Genomic DNA, 9,830 nt, shown 5'->3' with positions numbered 1-9,830 from the left:
TATGATGTATATGTAGAACTGTGTAGGAGGCATGGAGAAGGTGAGGCTTCTGTAAGTGTCAAAGTTGTTGCATGCAGTGCTGCACTTCTGCGTATTCTTTCATATGCTAGACTACATCTGCACAATGAGATACCTAAGCAAAGGAAACACAAGTGATGTGATTGTGAAATGAGCAAAATAAATTGCATGTATTTCAATTACATCACCTGTGTTTCCTATCATTACGAATCACATTGTGCAGATCAAGTTTAGGTCTGTCCAGGGAAACATAGGAGTTTTGGACTTTGTTGAAGAGTGCAGTGGACATGACTCACTTCATTGGTAGACCTTCACATGTATTATGTCCTCTATTCTCTTCAACAACTCGAAATTTCATCTGCAACCCTGAGTAGGCCTCACCTGAAACAAACCTCTGGATAGTAGACATCTTATTGGCATCCTGAAGCAATTATTTAAAATTTTAGTGTGTTGCGACACTTTTCCGAAACAACAGCAATGCAAAAGATGCACCATGTTTTAAGATAGGCCTCACTTCATCTGCATCAAGATACTGTTAGTTTAAAATGTATATGTTTAGGACTGTGTAGGGGGCCTGGAGAAGCAGAAGCTTCTGTAAGTGTCAAAGTTTTTGAAAAACTGTTTGTCCTTCAATCTTTTCCCTTGTCTTTTCAAATTTTTAAATACATGTTTTAATATTTTTCAAATGTTTGTTCTCTCTTTCACAGATTGAAAGTATAAAAAGAAAAAGTGAGTAATTTAACGACAATTATAAGGTAAATATTTTGTACTGTTTTCGTTACATTTATATCACATTTAACTACTATTAGTTCCACTGCTTCATTTCTTTAACCCTCAGTTTCCTGCCTTTGGTACTTCCCTCATTCCTTTCTCTATTAACTACTTACTCAACTCCTTCCACTCTTTTTCTCAGTCCCTCTCTTCTCATAGTTCCTCACTCTTGTTCACTCACTGCGTCTCTATTACTCTTACTGTCTTTGACTGATCAGTCTATCACTACTTGTTCATAATGCTTTCTCTGTGTAGTTGAAGCACACTAAGGGGAATATTATGAACACAGCCAATAAAATTATTGCTCTTTTTATTGGCAGAAAACTGGTGCAAAAGTGGTTTTAGTGGCAGTTTTCTGCCACAAAAGCAGCTTTAGCGACACATTTCTGCCAATAAAAGCTGCAAAACTTTTATTGCCTATGTTGATGATATGGCTCTATGTTAATTACATTTCTTTGCTGTTTCAATTAATCTTTTTCTGTTATTTTTTGTTTTCTGTTTTCTATTTTTTCTCTCTGTTATTCCTCATGTTTTAATCTTATTTTGAACATTCACTCACATTCTCCAAGAAACTCTTCTTTGTTAATGTTATACTTTCTTTTTTTTTCTTTCACTTCCTTATCTATTTTGTTTTTCACAATTATACCCTCTTCTGTCTTTTCTTCGGTAAATAGATCTATTAAACAGTATCTCTTCTTTACTCCCTATAGCTGTCTTTCTTTTAACATCACTCTCTGTTTCCTTTCCTTATACTTACACTTTTTTTTTTTTTTTTTTTTTTTGGTTAGCTCGCGGTCCGCGTACCGGGAAGCTAACCCGGAAGCGAACCAAAAGAAATAGAGCTTGCAAGAGTGCTAAACATTCTAGCAATTTTTTTGGAAAGGGAAGGTAGTTCTGAAAAGAACTTTTTTTTATATTTTTGTTGTTTTATATTTATTTTTTTATTTTTTGAACATTTTTTGGTTTTTTTTGTATTTTTTGAACGATTTTATATTTTTTTTGGTTTTTTTTTGGGGGGGGGAAACAACAAAAAACAGGCGTTGAAAATGGCTCAACAGGAGCAAAAAAAAATTACTGGGGGCGGTTAGGGCAATCATGGTGTTCATATGCCAGGTTGAGTGCATTGATGCTCATGTTGCCACAAGCTAATAATGCACGACAGTGCATACATAAGTGAATCATGTGCCCAAAATTTTCTTGAATATTTGGCACAGTTTCCCGTGCCTCTTCTGGTGTTAGAGAAACCGGTATTGTTGGTCTGGCCACAGGAGTTGGTCTTGGATTGTCGTGCATATCCCTTAATTCTGCCCGGCTGTAATTTAGGGGATGTTTCCTCGTCATGTGCCTGTGCATTGTGTGATTTCCAAAGCTATATTTTTTGTCCGTCCCTCTGGACAATTGTTCCTTGCATATCAGGCAGGTGACATACCTTGCGTTGACCTTTTTTTGGCCACGAGGCATTGAAAAAAACTGCCAGATGAAACTGGCTTTCTTTCTGGAAACCCGGGGCAACTCTTCTAAAAATTGTGGTTCTTCTCCCTCCTCATCCATTTCTTCCTCTTCCTCCTCAGTGTTGGTAGGGACCTGGGGAGGTGGTCCTCTCTTCCCATGAGGAGGTGGTGGTGGTGGTGGGGGTGCACCAGCTGAAGCAACCAATGAAGCCATTTTCACACAAGCAAAATAGGTCTTCCAACAAGCAAAATAGGTCTTCCTCTCACAATGATGAAAGTCAGAGTGAGGAAAGAAGGAGGGGTTTTCATCATTTGGGAAAATCAATACTTCTCAACCAATGAAAAGTGTTATTTTTAAGTCACCTGACCTAGCCTTCCATCATTATGAAACCAAAAGTGAACTGAACCAATGAAAAGTTTTATTAACAAGTCACATGACCTCTCACGCTCATGTTACGCGCTGCGGAACGCTCCCCGGTTAGCTTCCGGGTCGCTAAGCTTCGCGCCCCGGTCCGCGCCCCGGGACACTTCCGGGTGCGCTAACGCGATACGTCACAAGACGCATTTCGCGGCAACGCGATACGTCGCGCTTTCGCGCCGCGGATCGCTTCCGGGGAGCTGCGTTTCGTGCCTCGGTCCGCGCCCCGGGGCACTTCCTGGTGCGCTAACGCAGTACGTCATAAGACGCATTACGCGGCAACGCGATACCGTCACTATGTTGATTTCTTACCGGTTCGCGGACCGGGTCGCGGAATTAAATTGAGCTAACGGGAAGCTTCCCGGTTCGCGGACCGGGAGCGAAACAAAAAAAATATTTAAAAAAAATTATTAATAAACATATAAAAGATATTTTTGGATTTAAAGAAGAATACACTTTACAGCTATAGATATTAGCTTTTAAAAAACCAATGAAATTCACTGAAAAAACCATAGGTTATAGACCATATATAGTTAGGAATTAGCATTTACAAAACCTTGAAAATTCACTGAAAAAACCATAGGTTATAGACCATATATAGTTAGGAATTAGCATTTAAAAAACCTTTATTTTACTCACACAAAACCATTGAAATTCCATATATAGTTAGTTGTACTAACTATATATCGCGCACCCGCAATCCACTGCTGATCATGTCACATATTACATCATTCATGACATGGTCAGTGACATCACTGATGACATCACTGATGACATCTCAAATGACATCACTGATGACATCACTGATGACATCTCAAATGACATCACTGATGACATCACTGATGACATCTCATTTGACATTACTGATCACATCACTGATGACATCATTCATGTGATAATACGATGAACCTCTTCAGACTCTAATATAACCTTAGATACACTCAGTGTAAACATACACTCACAGACTGTCACTCATCCATGGAGTTACTCAGACACCTAGTCAGTCATGCAAAGAATCAATCACACCTCCATTTTCTCAACTATACAGTTATACACACCTTACTTATTCAAACATATACTAAAACATATTTACTCTCTTATACAATCCTGGATACAAGTTCACAATGATGCATACAGCCACTCACACATTCACTGGCTCCTATGCACAGTTATTTATATATGTCAACTCTCACATGTACTGTATTTTACATATGTACTTACTTTGACATGTAGCACTGAGATATCCATTCACTCACCAATACACTCATGCACACAGTCAACTGCCCATACAGCTGTTTCCACATGCACTTTTGAACCCATACATCTAGTGAATCAACTGCTCACACATATATGCACAGAGTCATACACCTCCCAGCCACCCACACACACACTCAGTCTCCCATACAAATGCTTGGGCAACCAATCAATAACCCATGTAGTTACTCATATAGCTACTGATCAACACATGCAGCAGTTTACAGAACAACAGACATAATGATGCACAAATTAAGACAGTTTAGTCACTAACCCATGCATTCAGTGAGACACATTTAATCACTCACTCATACAGTCAGTCACGCACCTACTAAATCCTTCATCCAGACACTTCTACATCTACTCATTCTTCAATATGTAAAACATATTTAAACTTTACAGAAACACACAGTCACTGGATGATGTCATCAGTGATGTCATTTGAGATGTCATCAGTGATGTCATCAGTGATGTCACTGACCATGTCATGAATGATGTAATATGTGACATGATCAGCAGTGGATTGCGGGTGCGCGATATATAGTTAGTACAACTAACTATATATGGAATTTCAATGGTTTTGTGTGAGTAAAATAAAGGTTTTTTTAAATGCTAATTCCTAACTATATATGGTCTATAACCTATGGTTTTTTCAGTGAATTTTCAAGGTTTTGTAAATGCTAATTCCTAACTATATATGGTCTATAACCTATGGTTTTTTCAGTGAATATATATATATATATATATATATACATATAAACTCGAAGTTTGCCTGCAAAAGGAAGGAGCCCACAAGCAAGGTGAAATCACGGCTTTTTATTCCTGTTGGGAGCAGCAGTGAAATGGATGCAAATTTCCAGCAACAAGCATCAAAGTCCAGCCTGACGCGTTTCGTAGCCTTACTTCATCAGAGGCTTGGGCTTGTACTCGGAGGCAAGCATTTTTATCAGGCAGCAACATACTTCCCGCCTCAGTGGGCGTTGCCAATCAGATGGCCTTGTGGTCTTGGTAGTCACCTGTCTTACTCGAGTGAGTAGCCTGCCCCCAAGCACCTAGATAATGTCACAATAAAACACGAGTGGGGTGTGCTGTTATGCTTCTCAATTCAAAGCTGTCCATAGTCTGCCAACAAGTGCCCCATTGCTTCCATACCGGTGGCGTTTTTAGGCGTCTCCATGGGGGGCCAGCAAGCCCCAGGGCCTCCCTCCGCGGCTCAGGCTCACCGCTCAAACATAAACATGAAGTTTGCCTGCAAAAGGAAGGAGCCCACAAGCAAGGTGAAATCACGGCTTTTTATTCCTGTTGGGAGCAGCAGTGAAATGGATGCAAATTTCCAGCAACAAGCATCAAAGTCCAGCCTGACGCGTTTCGTAGCCTTACTTCATCAGAGGCTTGGGCTTGTACTCGGAGGCAAGCATTTTTATCAGGCAGCAACATACTTCCCGCCTCAGTGGGCGTTGCCAATCAGATGGCCTTGTGGTCTTGGTAGTCACCTGTCTTACTCGAGTGAGTAGCCTGCCCCCAAGCACCTAGATAATGTCACAATAAAACCCGAGTGGGGTGTGCTGTTATGCTTCTCAATTCAAGGCTGTCCATAGTCTGCCAACAAGTGCCCCATTGCTTCCATACCGGTGGCGTGTTTAGGCGTCTCCATGGGGGGCCAGCAAGCCCCAGGGCCTCCCTCCGCGGCTCAGGCTCACCGCTCAAACATAAACACGAAGTTTGCCTGCAAAAGGAAGGAGCCCACAAGCAAGGTGAAATCACGGCTTTTTATTCCTGTTGGGAGCAGCAGTGAAATGGATGCAAATTTCCCCCCATGGAGACGATTAAAAACGCCACCGGTATGGAAGCAATGGGGCACTTGTTGGCAGACTATGGACAGCTTTGCATTGAGGAGCATAACAGCACACCCCACTCAGGTTTTATTGTGACATTATCTATGTGCTTGGGGGCAGGCTACTCACTCGAGTAAGACAGGTAACTACTAAGACCACAATGCCATCTGATTGGCAACGCCCACTGAGGCGGGAAGTATGTTGCTGCCTGATAAAAATGCTTGCTTCCGAGTACAAGCCCAAGCCTCTGATGAAGTAAGGCTACGAAACGCGTCAGGCTGGACTTTGATGCTTGTTGCTGGAAATTTGCATCCATTTCACTGCTGCTCCCAACAGGAATAAAAAGCCGTGATTTCACCTTGCTTGTGGGCTCCTTCCTTTTTGCAGGCAAACTTCGTGTTTATGTTTGAGCGGTGAGCCTGAGCCGCGGAGGGAGGCCCTGGGGCTTGCTGGCCCCCCATGGAGACGATTAAAAACGCCACCGGTATGGAAGCAATGGGGCACTTGTTGGCAGACTATGGACAGCTTTGCATTGAGGAGCATAACAGCACACCCCACTCGGGTTTTATTGTGACATTATCTAAGTGCTTGGGGGCAGGCTACTCACTCGAGTAAGACAGGTAACTACTAAGACCACAATGCCATCTGATTGGCAACGCCCACTGAGGCGGGAAGTATGTTGCTGCCTGATAAAAATGCTTGCTTCCGAGTAGAAGCCCAAGCCTCTGATGAAGTAAGGCTACGAAACGCGTCAGGCTGGACTTTGATGCTTGTTGCTGGAAATTTGCATCCATTTCACTGCTGCTCCCAACAGGAATAAAAAGCCGTGATTTCACCTTGCTTGTGGGCTCCTTCCTTTTTGCAGGCAAACTTCGTGTTTATGTTTGGGCGGTGAGCCTGAGCCGCGGAGGGAGGCCCTGGAGCTTGCTGGCCCCCCATGGAGATGATTAAAAACGCCACCGGTATGGAAGCAATGGGGCACTTGTTGGCAGACTATGGACAGCTTTGCATTGAGGAGCATTACAGCACACCCCACTCGGGTTTTATTGTGACATTATCCTAGTGCTTGGGGGCAGGCTACTCACTCGAGTAAGACAGGTAACTACTAAGACCACAATGCCATCTGATTGGCAACGCCCACTGAGGCGGGAAGTATGTTGCTGCCTGATAAAAATGCTTGCTTCCGAGTACAAGCCCAAGCCTCTGATGAAGTAAGGCTACGAAACGCGTCAGGCTGGACTTTGATGCTTGTTGCTGGAAATTTGCATCCATTTCACTGCTGCTCCCAACAGGAATAAAAAGCCGTGATTTCACCTTGCTTGTGGGCTCCTTCCTTTTTGCAGGCAAACTTCGTGTTTATATATATACATATATATATATATATATATATATATATATATATATATATATATATATATATATATATATATATATATATATATATATATATATTCACTCAAAAAACTATAAGTTTTAGTGGTGTTATAGTTAGCTGGACATTTTATTCATACAAAACCATTGAAATTGCTCCTATATAGTTAGTTGTACTAACTATATTTCGCGCACCCGCAATCCACTGCTGATGATGTCACATATTAGATCATTCATGACATGGTCAGTGACATCACTGATGACATCTCAAATGACATCACTGATGACATCACTGATGACATCATCCAGTGAATGTGTGTTTCTGTAAAGTTTAAATATTTTGCTTCGTTATTTAAATATGCATTATATATATTGCAATTTGCATTGAAGAATAAGTGGATATATATAAATAAATATTTGGATGGAGGATTTAGTAGCAGTGTAATTGACTGTTTACTTGACCAATTTATAATGTCTCACTAAATATAGTGGATAGTGACTAAACTGTGTGAATATCTGTATCACTTTGTCAGTTGTTGTGTAAACTGATTCTACAGTTGGTTACTAGCTATGTGAAAGTCTATATTAGTTATTGATTAGTTAACTGAGTATTTGTATGGGAGTGTGAAAGTGTGTGTGGTTCGGTAGGGGGGGTGTGTGACTGTCCAAAGATGTGTGAATAGTTGATTCAGTAGATATATGAAGTTAAAACTACATGTTCTAACAGTTGTTTGGGTGAGTGAATATCTTTATGGGTGTGGTGATGAGCAAATATATTTCTCAATGGTACAGGTCCAACAAACTAGAAAAACTAAAAGGCAGTGTATGTGTCAGTTGTTGTATATAAATAAGTATACATAAGTCACAATGATCGTGTGAGTGACTGTATGGATAACTGTATACTTGTAATAATGATTTTATAATTCACTAAGTATGACTTACTATCTAAATGAATAGAAGAAGTGGTGTTTGTATAAGTGTTTTGCTAAGTAAATATGTAAGTATGATCCATTGTTTGCATAAGTGAGTAGGATGACTTCATATGTGAATAGGATGCGTGCTGTTGTTTAATGTCGATATAGATGTATAAGTATTTTTGATAGTGTTCTATTGTGCATTGACAGCATGTATGAGTGAATCCATAGGTAAGTGATTAGATGTGTGTATACATCTATGAATCACTGAGTGGATTTTTAGATACTTGTATTGCTGTGACAATGGATTTAAATATGATACTCTGTATTTTACAAAGAGTGATGAAAAATTGTAACAGTGTATGAAAAGGTGTATGTGATTGTCACGTGGATGATGTCATCAGTGATGTCATCAGTGATGTCATTTGAGATGTCATCAGTGATGTCACTGACCATGTCATGAATGATCTAATATGTGACATCATCAGCAGTGGATTGCGGGTGCGCGAAATATAGTTAGTACAACTAACTATTTAGGAGCAATTTCAATGGTTTTGTATGATTAAAATGTCCAGCTAACTATAACACCACTAAAACTTATAGTTTTTTGAGTGAATTTCAAAGGTTTTTTAAAAGCTAATTCCTAACTATATAACTCCTGAAACCTATGATTTTTTCAGTGAATTTCAAAGGTTTTTTAAATGCTAATTCCTAACTATATAAGGTCTGAAACCTATGGTTTTTTCAGTGAATTGTCAAGGTTTTTTAAATGCTAATTCCTAACTATATAAGGCCTGAAACCTATGGTTTTTTCAGTGAATTTCAAAGGTTTTTTAAATGCTAAATCCTAACTATATAAGGCCTGAAACCTATGGTTTTTTCAGTGAATTTGCAAAGTGTTTTAAATGCTAATTCCTAACTATATAAGGCCTGAAACCTATGGTTTTTTCATTGAATTCGCAAGGTTTTTTAAATGCTAATTCTATTAGCGGATAATGTTTTTATATATTAAAACGTTTTTTAAATCTCAAATGCCTGCTTTGCTAACAGAGTTTTTAAGCACAGGCTCTTTTGTCTCTGGTGGCCATCTTGGGAGACTGCATATCAGATTTTTTTTAATGAAGTATAAGAGGATTTGAGAAGTCACTCAAAATGTGCCCTAATTTTTCTTTCTTCAGCACTAATCATAATTTCTATGGCAAAATGGACCCCCTCATTTTGTTCCTTTGCAAATTAAATGTTTTAAGTGTTAACACTTTATTCCAATCAAGATGACTTCAGGTGTGCCATACTTTTGTCATAAGTAAGACTGTTAGCGCTCTAGTTGTTCTTTAGAACACTCTGGGACATTCTGTCATTGGGCTATAGTTGGGCTACATCTGGCTGATATTTGGGCTACATTTGTTTTTTTTTGTCTCTGGTGGCCATCTTTGGGCTACATTGGGCTACATTGGGCTACATTGGGCTACATTTGGGCTCTAACATATATATAGCCCAATGTAGCCCAATATATATTTTTTCAAAGTTAATTTTCGTAAAAACCACTGGAGCACATATCTTGAGACATAGCAAAGGCACATCGGGCTACCAGTCCCTACAATTTTGCCAAGTTTGGTAGAAAACCATTCAGCCGTTCGGGCTAAAAGTGAGTCCAACTGCCCTATGGAAATTAACATGGGGAAAACATGTTTTGGGACCCCCCTTTTCTCTCGGCCCCCGCTTGACGAATCCCCCCCAACCTTTCAGGGAAGGACCGTAGCGCCGCGAGGCAAAGTTAAGGAAAATTTCAGGAAGATTC

This window comes from Lissotriton helveticus, chromosome 4_1 (assembly GCF_964261635.1).
Source record: "Lissotriton helveticus chromosome 4_1, aLisHel1.1, whole genome shotgun sequence".
NCBI classification, from domain to species: Eukaryota; Metazoa; Chordata; class Amphibia; order Caudata; family Salamandridae; genus Lissotriton; species Lissotriton helveticus.
The sequence above is the reverse complement of the archived record's forward strand: the minus strand, read 5'-3'. Positions refer to the sequence as shown.